At 53.5% G+C, this 14,656-nt stretch overlaps 1 protein-coding gene across 2 annotated transcripts in view; it reads right to left on the bottom strand.

Annotated features, from left to right (window-relative positions):
* Window positions 1-14,656, bottom strand: part of GRIK3 (glutamate ionotropic receptor kainate type subunit 3) — a 238,118-nt gene that overhangs the window by 105,192 nt on the left and 118,270 nt on the right. The gene's annotated exons all lie outside the window — the stretch shown is intronic.

Below are 14,656 nucleotides of genomic sequence, written 5' to 3'. Positions count from 1 at the left end.
GTGGAAGGGACGGTAGCCAACCCGGGAAGAACCAGCAGCAAACCCAGGGAGGGCCGAGCAGACAAAAAGAACAGCGCAGGGTCCTGTGTCGTTCCTCCACGAAGAGGGGGAGCGACAAATACCATTTACATTAGCATTTAGAGTAAAGAAACACATGTTCTAGGTATAAGTTGAACAAAATATGCACAAGATCTATTTGAGGAGAACTCCAAAACTGATGAAGGAAATGAAATAAATGGAAAGGTTTCAATGTTCATGGATGGGAAGCATCAATATTGTCAAGACATCAGTTCTTCCCAACTTTAATTTGAAGTTTCAGGGTAATCCCAGCAAAGCTTGTCCCACTAATGGCTTTTGCCTGCCATCAGAACACAGTGGGGGAAAATAATAGACTTTGCAAACAAACAGTGCTGGAACAACTGATATCCACGTGGAGAAAAAACTGGAGTCCAGACACGGATCTTACACATTTCACAAAAATGATCTCCAGATGGATCAGATACGTCAATGTAAAATGCGAAACTATATAACCCCTAGAAGATAACTGGGAGAAAATCTAGATGACCTTAGATTTGGCAATACCTTAAATTTTTTTTATTACTTGATTGAAAGGCAGAAAGAGAGAGAAAGAGAGAGAGAGAGAGAGAGAGAGAGAGCGCTCTCTCATCTGCTGGTTCACTGCCCACATACCCATAACTGCTGCGGCTGAGCTAGGCAGAACCTAGGAGCCCAGATCTCAATCCAGGTCTCCCTGTGGGTGGTAGGGACCCAACCACTTGCTGCCTCCCAGAGTTCCTATTAGTAGAAAACCGGTATCGGGAGCAAAGCCAGGACTGGAACCCAGGCACTCCAGTATGGTTTGTGGGTGTCCCAAGCAGTGTCAGCCACTAGGCCAAATGCCCACCTGTCAATGACATTTCAGACAACACCAAAGATGTGGTCAATGAAAGAAATAATCAATAAGCCAGGCTTCACTGAAATTAAAATTTTGTGTTCTGCAAAAGATACTCGAAAGAATGAAAAGACAGTCACAGACTGGGACATGTCTGATAAAGGACTAGTATCCAAACTAAACAGATAACTCTACCAGCTCAACAATAAGAAAACAAACAATTTGGTTTAAAAGTGGGCTGAAGATCCTAGCAGATATCTCACCACAGAAATCTACACGGGGCAAATAAGCATATAAAAAGATGCTCCACATTCTATGCCATCAGGGAAATGCACAGTGAAACAAGTGAGACCCACTCACACCTATCAGAAGGTCCCAAGTCCAGAACACACACAGCGCCAACTGCTGGTGAGGATGTGGAGCAACAGAAATGCTTCCGCTCGGGCCGGCGCTGTGGCGCAGCAGGTAACGCTGCAGCCTGCAGTGCCGGCATCCCATATGAATGCCGGTTCGAGTCCTGGCTGCTCCACTTCCGATCCAGCTCGCTGCTCCTGCCTGGGAAAGCAGTAGAAGATGACCCAAGTCCTTGGGCTCCTGCCACTCACGTGGGAGACCTGGAAGAAGCTCCTGGCTCCTGGCTTCAGATCAGCCCAGCTCCTGCCACTGTGGCCATTTAGGGAGTGAACCAGCAGATGGAATACCCCCCACCCCTGACTCCTCTCTCTGCCTCTGCCTCTCTCTAATTCTGCCTTTCGATAAATAAATAAATCTTAAAAAGAAGAAGAGAAAAGAAAAGCGTCTGCTCTTAGGAATGCAGAATAGTACACTGCCCGGACAGTCTTTCAGCTCCTTAGAAAATTTAACATGCTCCTTCCAGACAGTGTAGCAATTGTGCTGCCTGGCATCTTCCCAAGTGAGTTGAAAACGTGTATCTGCACAAAAGCCCGCACACTGATGCACCTTTATTCTTTATTTATAACTGCCCAAACTTGGAAGCCACCTCCTTCCAATGAATGGATAAACTACGGTTCATCCATACAATGGAGTAATATTCAGCACTTTAAAGCGTGAGCCATTGAGCCATGGAAAGACATGGAGGAAACGTAAATGTGTATTAAGGAAAAGCAATCAATCTGAAAACATTGCAAACCACGGGACTCCAACTACTGATCTCCTGGAAAAGGGTGAAACTATAGAGACAGTGAAAAGATCAGTGGTTGCCAAGGGTGGGGATGGAGGGAGGTGAGGGCGCTGAGGCTTTTCAGGGAGGTAATGGTGTCTCTAACGCAGGCTCTAACTTGTGACAAACGTGTGGCCCTGATGGGGAAAGGTTATGAATGCATGGAGCGAGAGGAGCACAGGAAATCTCTGTACCTCCCACTCCATTCTCTGAAAGACTTATTTTATTTATTTGAAAGGCAGAGACCCAGAGAGAGAGACAGAGAGAGGGAGAGATCCTCCACTTGCTCTTTCACTCCCCAGTGGCTACAGCAGCAGCAGCTGACTGGCTGGGGAGCAGAGCAGCCAGGACTCGAACCCGTGCTCTGATACGGGATACCAGCATTGCAGGCAGCAGCTTAACCTGCTTGGTCACCATGCCAGCACCACCTTCCACTCAAGCTTGCTATGAACCCAAAACTGCTCAGAGAGGGAGAGTGAGACAGCGAGAGAGGGAGCGAGAGCCAGAGAGAGAGAGTCTATTTTTAAAAAGCAGGAAAAATATAGTAGATGTTTAGAAAATGTGTCCCTCCCCAAAGCACTTGAGCAGGCCTGCAGCAGGAGGCACATGCGTACTCTGCATGGGGTGCACACACACGGTGCCCATACTCAGGAAACCAGGCTGCGAGAACACCGACCGAAACGCGAGGAGTGGTTTGCTCTTAGCAGGAGCCTACGAGGGACTCACCGCCTTCTCTTCTGCATTTTCTGAAAGTTCTGCCATGAGCATGTGTTACATTTGCCATCAGGACAGCCCTCGTGAGATTGTGTGTATGTGTTTAGAGGCAAATAAATTATCCAAATACCATATGACCCAGTAATTCCACTCCTAAACATATTTATGTATAAAGATATTTTTAATAGAATATCGAAAAAATAGAAGCAACTCCATGTCCAAAAGCAACAGATTACTCAATGTATTAAAACCCACCCAGATGGCAGACAAGTTGCAGGCACTGAGAATCAAAGGATGGGGAACAGGACATGGTGCCTGGAGTCTGCGTCACAGCGTGGGAGGAGCTGATGTAAGGAGATGCAGATAGGGCGGAGGGGCCGCAGTGGCTGATGGTTCTGGGACCTGGTGCCAAGTACGTGGGGACTCACGATATTCTTCCTCATGAAATATGCTTCAAAATCACGGTATGATCAAGACAAAAATAATAAGCCACGGCACCGCAATCAGAAAAGACGCGGTTAATACTAATTGCAGACGCTTATTATCGGTCCCTTAAAAATTCAACAGAACCGCGTGAAAACCTGGTAGGAATCAAAGCGAGAGCCCCTCGAGGCGCCTGCAGACAGATAAAGACAAACACACAGGCTTCTCGCGCACCAGCCATCAACAGGGAGGAACTGCGAGGGAAAACAGAGATCCTATTCACAGACGCGACAACGGAAAAATAAAACACTTTACAATCAATGTGCGATGCCTCCATCAAGAAGACGACAAAACTTTAGTAGGGACATAAAAGACTTGAATAAATGGAGAGACATAACTTACTCTGGGAGGGAACGGACCAGCCTTGTAAAGATGTCAGTGCTACTCGATGCATTTATACATTTAATGCAGCTCCAATTAAATACAAAAAGGACACAGCAGAGGACACATGCCCACGTGTGAACACAGGTTCTTTCTGGAAAATGAAAAGATAATGGATAGCTTTTGCCTGGTGCTGGTTTTGCTTTCCAGGTCTCCCACCGTTGAGAAAGAGTTTTTGGTAATGAGAAGGAAGGAAACGCTCTTTAAAAATGTTCCTAAAGAATCCTTAATGACACGGAAAATGTTTGTCCTCCCTCCCTCTCTCCCCTGGGCTGCAAAAGGTATTGCAGGGTGACACCTGCTCTCAGACAAAAAGTACGTATTTAAATTCACAGGGAAAACACAGAAGGACTTGGACGAAAATGTTGCCAGTGTGTGTCTTTGAATAGAAGCAACTTGTGGATAATTTTAATCTCATTTTTTGGTAATTTCTTGGTTTTAGCAATTTACAACATTTATGTATGATCACTTGGAAACGTAGGGACAAACAAAACAAAGGGTGCTTGGGGAAAAGGCTGGTTGCTAGAGGCGCAAGGAAAGCTAGCCCTGCCCAACACAGGTGAGGGCCCAAGGCTGGGGACGCAGCCGTTCCCACGGAGCTTCCCACCTTCTTCCAGACCTTGGCAGTGGGGAGGAGAGGAGAGGAGGGCAGTGACGGGTCTCAGGGCATTGAGACCTGAGCCTACAGTCTTAGCCTGTACGGTGCAGTCCCATCTCTGCCCCAGGCCAACCTGCCTTTCACTGGGCCCTGGGATACTTGCAAGAGAGGCCAGCACCGCACCCCTGCTCTCAAGGAGGGCTCAGCCTTGCACGGCAATCATCGGCTAATTGTGGCATTCCACTCTTAGTCACAACAGGCGAGAGGTAACCAGATCAGGCCTCGGTGAAGTCACAGCCCAGTCCAAACCCCAGCTCCATCAGCTGGAGCAACGGATACAATCTCTTGGCCTCAGCTTCTCCATCTGCAAAATGGGTGCAAAATGGAGTGCCTACTTCAAAGGGTCGATTGTTGTGAGGAACACATAAAATAACGTAGACATAGCTAAATCATAGTTCATGCTAAGGACTTAATAAGTAGTAGCTGTTAAAGGAGGAGAAAAACACTGCTATTTAGGAAACAAAGTGAATCTTGAGTTTCAATGTTCTTGCCAAGGGATTGGCAAATTTTTCAAAGAAGGCCCAGACAGTAACTATGTTTGCCTGTGTGGGCCAGATGATCACTGCTACAATGACTCAACTTGCACAGCCACAGACAATAAACAAACCAACAGATACAGCTAGGTTTCAATAAAACTTTATTTAGAAAAACAGGGGGTGGCTGCTTTGGCCATGGGGCCGTAGTGTGTACCCTGCTCTGGGGGGAGGGGACAGTCTTTATCTCAGATGGAGAAGCTAAGTCTGGACAGGACTAAATGGCTGTGCAGCAGAGACAAGGCGGGGAGGGGGCGCTCCCGAGTGGGGAGGGTGTGAGAGGAGATGAAGCTTCTGAGAAGGGAGGCAGAGGAGAACACACCGCAGGCCCCATGGCGTCGGATCACATCTTTCTAATACAGCAACGCCTGGCACCAGCTTGTGCTCTACGGGGGACGGTGGCAGCCTGCAACACAGGGCAAACTGGGGCAGACAGGGGACAGGAGGTGCAGAGGTCCGGATGGAGAGGTGGAGAGTGACGCTGGGGCAAGAGGTGGGCAGGAAGAACAGGAAGCCCTGGGACATTCTGGAGGCTGGGCAGGGGCGCCTCCCCCCAGCAGGCACAGGGCAGGGCAGGGAGGCTTTCAGCTGGAGCGCCTTGCACGCGCACACCCAGGCAGCAGGTGTCTGGGTACAGCCCAGAGATTCAGAGAGCGGGCTCTGGAGCCGGCAGACCTGGGCGCAAATCTTGGTTCCGTCCACAGTGGCCCTTTTGAATTTACAGAACTAGTCTCCACAGCTTCCACAGAGCTATGGCCTGGAAAGCGCAGGCGTCTGGTAGGCGGGGCTTCGGCCCCAAGCCCCGCCCCATAGGAGAAAGCCCAATTCGGGTCTTAGCTTCCAGAGAGAGCTCCTGCCCCACTTGGAGGCTGCTCCCCTTTCAACTGGCTCCTCTCCATTCGCCATTCCCATACATTCCTCGGGATCGGTATTTAAAGAGGCTAATAGCTAGGTTGGCACCGTTGATTAATGCGTAATCTTAATCATGATTGCATAGTGTAATTGGCATTAATTTGAAGAGCCAGTTCATTATGAAAATAATTGTCACTGCTTTCTGCTTTAATAAAATGGAGCAGAGACACCAGAGCTGTGAAGGAAATGGGATAGGGTGTGTGTGTGTGTGTTGGGTCCCAGAAGATGTGAGCAGGGGTGGAGCTGGGTGCAGCTGGAACAGTTTTGTCACACAAAAGCTTGCATGAAAGTCGAATGAGTGCAATGGATAATATTGCGGCTGGTGATAACTGATCGTGTGCCGGGGTGGTGGCAAATACTTTACTACTCACAAGGACCGCCCCCCCCCCGCCCCAGCCAGAGAAGACTGAGGCCCAGGGAGATTAAGAGTGTCGCTAAAAGTACTAAGTGGCAAATTCTCTTCTGCAACCAAAGACAGTCCTGTATCAGAGCTGGCTATACCAGCTTCTGAGAGCCATTAGTTATATTTTCAGAAGTTTTGAAAGTCAGTTCCTACGTCGTTGTAGCAGAAGCTACACACACAGGCTTGCAACCTGGGGAGTGGTTTATCTGCACGCTGATGCCCACATCCACTTCCCTTTGGGCTCCAAAAGTCCGGGAGCCATGGCTTCTGAGAAAGCTCTGTAGCCTTCCGGCCCCCACCAAGCATGGCATGAAAGCCACTGATCCAGTCTCACCCCTGACCAAGAGAGATGCAGCTGCGAAGGCGGGAACCAGTTCTTTCCGGCTCCACCTGGCTGCTGACCTGTGTCCTGAGCAGCACGCTGGGCACCTGAGCACAAAGGCCTGCATTCCTCAGATTACCTCCTCCACCTCTGGAAACAGTCCACCACGTGGACTGCCGCTGCCTGCAGGTGAGGGTGGCAGGGTGCCACCTCAGGACCAGCAGCCTCAGAACCAGGCACCAGGCCAGCAGGTAAGGCGCTGCCCGGGGTGCCCGCTGCCCCTGTCGGAGTGGCTGCATCCAAGTGCCGGCTCCACTCCTGATTCCAGGTTCCTGCTCTAGGTGATGGTTCAACTTGTTGGGTCACTGCCACACCCATGGGAGACTTCAGTTGAGTTTCAGCTCCTGGCTTTGGCCTGGCCAGCCCCAGTCATTGAAAGCATTTGGGGAGTGAACCAGCAGATGGGAGAACTCTCTGTTTCTCTGCCTTTCAAATAAAATGGAATCAACACAGGGGAAGGACCATCACTGGACCCTGCTGTGCCTCTTCATCAAGGGAAAGGGTCCTGGAGCAGCCCACTGCCCCATCCAACCTCCCAGTAGGCAGTGACCCCAGGAGGGTCCCCAAGGTACAAGTTCTAGGCCAGTGGGAACAGAGCCTGCCTGTGTCCTCTGAAGCTGCCAAGCCCCTGACCATCCAGGCATTGTCTGGAATCTGTTGAGATTTTGCTTCTCTTCAACAACTTTGTACCCTTGAAGTTGACCCATGAAAAGGCTGCACAACTGGCTGGGCCATCAGCACAGTGAGGGTGGGGGACAGGCAGGGCCTGCCGCAGGCCGCCTCCATCTATATGGCTGCTGTGTGCCAGGAGAGACACTTGCATACCCAGGTACCAACTTCCCCAAGGGACCGGAGTTTGCCCTCTCTTTCCCGGTGGGCTTTGTTCCTGCTCTGAAGTTCCCACGGTGTCACAGAGGTTAATTGAGATGCGGATCAGTGAGATGGTCGTTAACAGCCATGCTGCCGCCTCCCTGTCTGTCCTGATCACCTCTCTGTATTCACCGGACCAGGGCCCCTGCGGCTCTGTGCAGCCAGGCGGGGCTGGCAGGACGGGCTCTGCTGTCTACTGCACTCTCGCTGGCCCTCTGTGGGGGACCCTGCTAGGGCCTCTCAACCTGCCTCTTGGGCTTTTCTGTGCCCCGGGAGTGGTGGAGAGCAAGGGGTGGACAGGTGGTTCTCTGCTGGCTGTGATGCAGACGGTCCCCACTGAATAATTTTTCAACTTGACAGTGGTGTGAAAGTGACATTCACTAGTGGAAACTGTACTTCGAAGTTTGCATGTGGATTTTCTGGGCTAGCGATGTGCCGTGTACATGTCATTCTCTCTCAACGCAGACAGCAGCAGCCAGCACAGCTCCCAGCTGGCCCTGTGATGCCCACGGGGAAAACCGACGCTCTCCAAGGTGCTGGGTAGCTGAGCTAGGGCGTTCCATGGGCAACCAGTACCAAGGCCCTTCCTTCTCTAAAAAATGATTAATTCATTAGCTTGAGAGGCAGAGAGCCAGAGAACATCACTGGCTAGTCCTCTCCCCAAATGCCCACAGTGGCCAGGCTGAAGCTGGGAGCTCAGAACTCAATTCAGGTCTCTCTTCCATGTAAGTGGGAGCCGTCACTGCTGCCTCCCAGGGTCTGCATTAGCAGGAAGCTGGAGTCAGGAGCAGAGCTTGGAACTGAACCCAGGCGCTCCAGTCAGGGACGGGGCACCCTAACCAGCATCTTAACCGCTGGACAAATGCCTGGCCCTGCATTTCCGACTTACAGTGGATCTATTAGGACACAACCCCGTGGTGAGCTGAGGCAAGGGCTGGCGAGCCCAGCAGCAAAGGCCCAGGGGTGGGCAGGTGGCAGTCAAGGGCGAGGAAGGGGAGTCTGTGTGTCCACCCTCTTGCTCATTCATTCATTCATCCATCCCACAAGCAGCTTATCACTACAACTGTGAACAAAGCAACATGCTAGGCCCTGGATGGGTGAGAGAGAGAGAGAGAGAGAGCGAGTGAGCACTCAGGCCCTTCAGGAGCTCCTAGCTCTGACCAGGAGAGGAGGAGAGGAGGGGAGGGGAGGGGAGGGGAGGGATGCAAACACGAGCAGTATCAAGCTGAAAACTCCGCACCTGATGAGAAGAATCTGAGCTCTCGGAAGAGAGCATCATGGGTATCTTCCTGGAGGAGGAGGCAGTTGAGCTGTGGAAGGGTGCAGGTCCAGGAGCCAGTCAGCAGGTTAGAGGTGGGGATGGAGGGACAGGTGCAGATGGGGGAGGGAGGAAGTCGGGGAGCCTCAGGCTTTGCTTTCCCAGACCTGGTCCCTGGTAGGTTGAGGGAGGGAGGCGGGGTCTGGGAGAGGGTGGGTGGCGGCGACCCCGGCGGCGTCTGGATGAGGACGAGGGACTGCCAAGCCTGTGCACTCTGCGGCGAGCCCCTGCACCGCCCTGAGCCTCCGTTTCCTTGTCGGAGGCAGACGGGGATATTAATAGTGTTCACAGCAGCGGGACGTTTTGTGGCTTAAGTGGCATAAATCATCTAAGGCCCACTGTGAGCCCTGGAGAAGAGTGCGGAGCCATCATTGTGGGGTGACAGGGAGGCTGAAGCGACAGTGTGCGCGCCCGGGGTCCCCAGGGGTCTTCTGATTGAGTTCCAGGGCTTGGTGGCAGTTGTTTTAATTGATCTGGTGATATGCGGAGCTTTGTCCGTACAACTCAGGGACATGCAAGTCAAATATTGCAGAATCGACCGTGTCGGGAGGATGGCTAGAGGCTCTCCCGCTGCCCAGAGAGCCTGATGAGAGATGGGCTGTCAGCAGGCGAGAGGAGCAGGAAGCCGGACAGCGTGGAGAGGGAGTTGCGGGGGGTGCTGGGGAGGGGCCGGTGGGGAGTGGGTGCCCTTGCCGGAGGGGCGGAGGGGGAAGGAGATCTGGAACCGGCACGTGGGCTTCCCCAGACCCTGGGGGGCGGTCCCACCTCTGCGATTGGTCAGCAGGACAATCCCATGGTTCAGCCTTGTGCAACCCGCAACAGTGCAAAGACCAAGCAGCCTCTCCTGGCAGCCGGGCCCTTCCGGGTCCAGGCTGACCTCGCTCCAGCTGCATCTAGTCTGTCTCTTGTGTGCTTCTTCAGAGCCCCAAGTCGCAGGTGCTGTCCTCACTGCAGTCCCAAACCACAGGCCACCTGTGGACCCTGCCTCTGGGCGCTCTCGGTTTTCTCGGATGCTCCCTGACAGAGGCACAGGCTTAGCCAGCCCTCGGGACGGGTGCAGGTGCCAGGGAGAGAACAGCTCAGTGATGGCCTCCACCCCAGTGGCACGGGGGCTGGCGGATCAATGCCCTGGCGTCCTCGCCCCAGCCCGCACCGAGCCTCCATCCTGAGGCCTGTTCTGCCCAGTTCCCCGAGGGGCCCAGCAGCACTGAGACCCAGCTGCTTCCACCCCATGATCAGCTCTTCCCTTCCGGCTCTCACTTCCCTGCCTCCTCAGGGTGCTGATTCCTGGGATCATCTCTGGATACACTGTGTGCACCCTAACCCTTGTGGCAGGGCCTGCGCTTGGGGCTCCCAGGCAAGGACGCCTTTCCGAGCTGGGAACAGAGCCTCCGACCTCTCACATGCCCCACCCCCTCCCATTGGGCTGTGGTCATCTGGAGGGCAGGGACACATTCTTGTCACCCTGGCAACCCCTACCCAGTGCCTAGCACACAGAGGATAACCCAGGCTTGCTTGTGAAATAAATGCGTGTGTGTGTGTGTGTGTGTGTGCACGCCCGCATGCGTGTGTGCCAAAAACACATCAGCTGCTTGTTTCTAAAAGTGAATTCCCATTTAGGACTTTGATGGACAAGTCAGAAAACACACACACACACACACAGAGTCTCCTAGGCCCACCCGCAGCCAAGAGGACAGCCAGCAGCGACTACACTTCTCAAGCCTTGATCAGCTATCGTTAGCTGAGTCCAGTGTCCCCTCAGTGGACGCTCGGCCCCTCGCATGGGTGGATGGGGCACCCTGTGCCCACACAGGGGAAGAGGTCTGGTTCTCCCGCCTCGGGGAACCTACTGCAAGCAGCCCTCATTGCGGCTCACTCCATCCCAGGCACCTACTGGACAGCGACAGCAGTGCCGTGTCAGAAAGAGAGTCCTGTTTCCGCGGGAGGCCCCCGGGGCCAGCCTGCCTGCCCGCAGCACTGCCAGAAAATGCCAGAAGGCCCCAACCCAAGGCCACTCCGGAAATGGGAGTGGGCAGAGGCGAGGGTCATGGAGCAGAACAGGAAAACCAGTGGAGGAGAACGGAGCCCATTCTGCATTCTTGCACCCGTCCTCTCTGTCTGTTTTAAATATCAATTGCTATGCAGGTTAAATACTTATTCAGATGCCTTTTAGCTTAAAAGCAAGCTAATTGATCTCAGGAGATCCTGAATGAGCAGTGAAGAAACTGCACTAATTATAGAATCAACTTCCACTCTGTTTTGTTTTGTTTCTTCTCTGACAATACCGCGGAGTGATGGGAAGGGGCCAGGAGGGGCCAGGGCAACCAAAAGCCGGGCTGTTTTTATTAAACGGCAACAAGCATGGCCGCGCAGCCCACTGTCTCCACAACACCGCCGGCCACGCTGGGCTGTCTGGGAGGAGCCGGTCCGGGTGAGCCCTCCCCCACAAAGCTCACCCAGAGGGGAGCTCTAAGATGCTGAAAATGTCAGCCCAGCTCCCCACCCAGCAGAAGCCGATCCAGTAGCCAGCCCTGAGACCACCCCTACACAGGTCCTACCCCCCCAACACCCCCCCCCCCTCCGCCACGCTGCTCCAGGCCACTTCCTGCTCACACACGGAAACCAGCTCTGGGGCCTCGGTTCCTGATTGCACGGGCTCCAGCCCTGTTTGTCCACACACCTGTCCTAGTCCACCAGGAAGGGCCCCAGCCGGGTGGCCCCCGTGCCTGGGCAGGTGCGGAGGCTCAGGTTCTTGTCCTGTCATAGAAGGTGAGCATCTGGCCCCTAAAGACCCGAAACCTGAAATGCTTCACAGTTTAAACTTTCTGAGTTATCAACATGATACTCAAAAACTCACGGATGTTGGAACATTTTGCCTTTCTGCATGAGGGATGTACAAAGGGTCCAGTCTAAGCAAGTCTCCCAAAGACTCTGACACAGGAAGTGCTTCTGGTCCCGGGCATCCTGGATAAGGGATTCTCCACCCCAAGGAGGCAGGCGCACATCCTCCACGTTCCAGCTTGGAGAGCTATGCCCTGCCGCTTCCTCTTCTCGCCCCTGACTCCAGCTACCACCCTCCTGGGGTAGGAGAGAGAGTGGGCGTCTCACTGCTGCCTCAGGGACTCCAGGATCCCGCAGGCAGGGGGCAGGGAGACACAGGCCTTCTGCAAGTTTGGAAAAGCAGAAGTTGAGCAAGGGCGTGCAGGCTTCTGATCTGCAGGACTCCCTCGGGCACTGGCTCCGCTCATGTGCTTGGTGAGCCTCCCAGAGTGGGGCAGCCACGTTTCCCACACTTACTTGACAAGCGTGGAAACCGTTCCTGGCAGAGCATCTCGCCCGAAACACGCTTTGGAATTGCTGTGTTACGGTGATTTGGGCCAAAGGTTTCTTTCCTCTTCTGAGGTGTGAGCGATTTGAGGTCCAGGGCTAGGTCCTCCACGGCTCAGTCTGCCTCCGACACCTGCTCCCCCGGTGAAGCACAGTGAAGGCTGCACTAGGTTCTCATTAGCATGCGCACGCACCTGAGCAGGTGTGGGTACACATCTCACCTGGGCGGGAAGCTCAGCAGGGAGCGAAGCTTGGGGAGCCAATTCATTAGCACGATGCTTTGTGCCATTCTCCCCAGGGCATCGGGTTGAAAATAGGAGAACCTGACTTAATTATGATCATTAGCAAATGAGGCTGCTTGAATCATCACAAGCTCACGGCTGTACAAAGGAATTCCCAGCCACCTCGTCCTCCGCCCACACCGCTGATACAGGTGTCCATCCACTCAGCCCTTCCAGCACTCCACAAGCACGCGGGGAGCACCTACTGTGTGCCAGGCACTGGAACACGCAGTAGACACATGTAAGGGGGACCCCGTAACACCCTACTTATTTCCCCCAAAGCTTTTAATGCACTTGGAAATGACCTTAAACATCTTGGTGTTACCTCATTTGCAGTCTGCCTGTGCCTGCACCCTCCCGCCCCCACCAAGCCTCAGCCTTAGAATATAAGCTCTTATCTGTCTTGGTCATCACTCTCTCTCCAGCACCTTGCACAGTGCCTGACATTGAGCAAGGTGGTCCACAAGCAAGTCTCAAATATACGTGAGTTTGTATGCAAAGTATGAGTCAGCATTGCACAGCTCCACAGCCAAGCTCCAGGAGGCAACAAGTGGAAAGCAGCTTTTAACTGGAGCTTCTGCCTTGGGGTGGGAGAGCGGACACTGGAAGAAGGGAAAATATAATTCGGGGCATTTAAGCAGGGAGGAGATCCCTTAGAAAAGCATCCAGATCAGAAGGCCCAACTCTTCCTGCCAGAAGCAAGGAAGACCCATAAATCCGCCCGTGGGCGCAGCCACTCAGAAAGCCCAAGGCCGTATGTAACAGGGAGGGTGGCAGGTGCCTTTGCAGAAGAGGAGCAGAATTGCGATCTCGAGATCTGCATGGACTGTCAGCGGCGATGGAGAAAAGCAGCGGCTTCACCGGTAGGCGGGTGGGTCGAAAGACAACTCCAAACCTTGCAGTCTGAACAAAGGCAAAGATAGGACTTCCTGCATGCGCACCTGCGGGCGGGGTAGCAGGGAGGCTGGAGGCAGGTCCCGAATCACAGAAGCAAGGGCGTGAGCCACCGACGCCTCCTGGGCCCGCATTCCAAGTCTTTCCTTCCAGTCTTCTCACCGAATCCCACAACGACCCTGTGAGTGGAGTCTACCTGTACCGTCTGATTTTCAGAAGAGGAAACTAAAGCCCAGAGAAGTCGGCGATTCGTTCAGAATCTCCCAGCATCGGCAGGCCCAGCAGCCAGGCTGTGGTTTGAGTCGGGACACTGAGGTTGTCCACACCACCCCAGCGATGACATAAAGTATCCATCCAAGGACAAGAGGGCAAGGGGCTGGTGTTGTGGCGCAGCAGGTTAAACTGCCATCTGTGATGCCAGCACCCCAGATGAGAAACGGTTCAAGTCCCAGCTGCTCTATTTCGGATCCAGCTCCTGGCTAAGGTGCCTGCAAAGGCAGTGGAGGATGGCCCAGGTCTTAGGGCCCCTGCACCCATGTGGGAGACCTGGATGGAGTACCAGGCTCTGGAATTTGGCCTGGCTCAGTCCCAGCCATTATGGCCATCTGTGGAGTGAACCAGTGGATGAAAGATTTCTCTCTGTAACTCTGCCTTTGGAATAAAGAACTCTTTTTAAAAAGGGGAGGGGGGTGGATCTCTTCCCTAAGCCTCCCCTGGTGGTTAACGTGAGTGCCCAGAGTCCTTTGATCAGCAGGTGACTGCTAGCTTTGTGTTGGTTCAGTAAATGCCATACGGCTCTCACCCTAAATGTGTCCAGTCACGTCCAACTCATCCTCTTATTGCCTTAAAAGGTTGTAATGAGCACCAACCACTAGTCACCAAAAGCTTCAGGTGTCTCCAGGTAGAATTAGGTCATGGCAATGGCATAGGTAAAACCTTGCTTTCCAAAAGGACAGCCCAAGTACACGCCACTCCACCCCCTAGCCGGGGGCCTGCGCGTGCTGCCCCTCCCCCTTATCTTCTTCTCATGGGAGGAGGTTCCACACCCTCTCCCCAAAGGGATGTGGCCTTCGACCAGAGGCTGGCAGCAGGTAAGGTGCTCTGTGTCTTGTGATGTGCTTCAAGCCCTCTGCAATATCACCAAGCCAGGGCCGGCGCTGTGGCACAGTGGGTTAAAGCTCTGGCCTGCAGCACTGGCATCCCATATGGACACCGGTTCCAGTCCCGGCTGCTCCACTTGCCATCCAGTCCCCTGCCAATGCACCTGGAAAAGCAGTGGAGGATGGCCCAATTGGGCCCCTGCACCCATGTGGGAGACCTGGAAGAAGCTCCTGGCTTCGGATTGTTTTAGTTATGGCTGCTGTGGCCATTTGGAGAGTGAACCAACAGACCTCTCTCTGTCTCTACCTCTCTCTGTAACTCTTTCAA

Source organism: Oryctolagus cuniculus, chromosome 7, assembly GCF_964237555.1.
Source record: "Oryctolagus cuniculus chromosome 7, mOryCun1.1, whole genome shotgun sequence".
Classification (NCBI taxonomy): Eukaryota; Metazoa; Chordata; class Mammalia; order Lagomorpha; family Leporidae; genus Oryctolagus; species Oryctolagus cuniculus.
The sequence above is the reverse complement of the archived record's forward strand: the minus strand, read 5'-3'. Positions and strand labels throughout refer to the sequence as shown.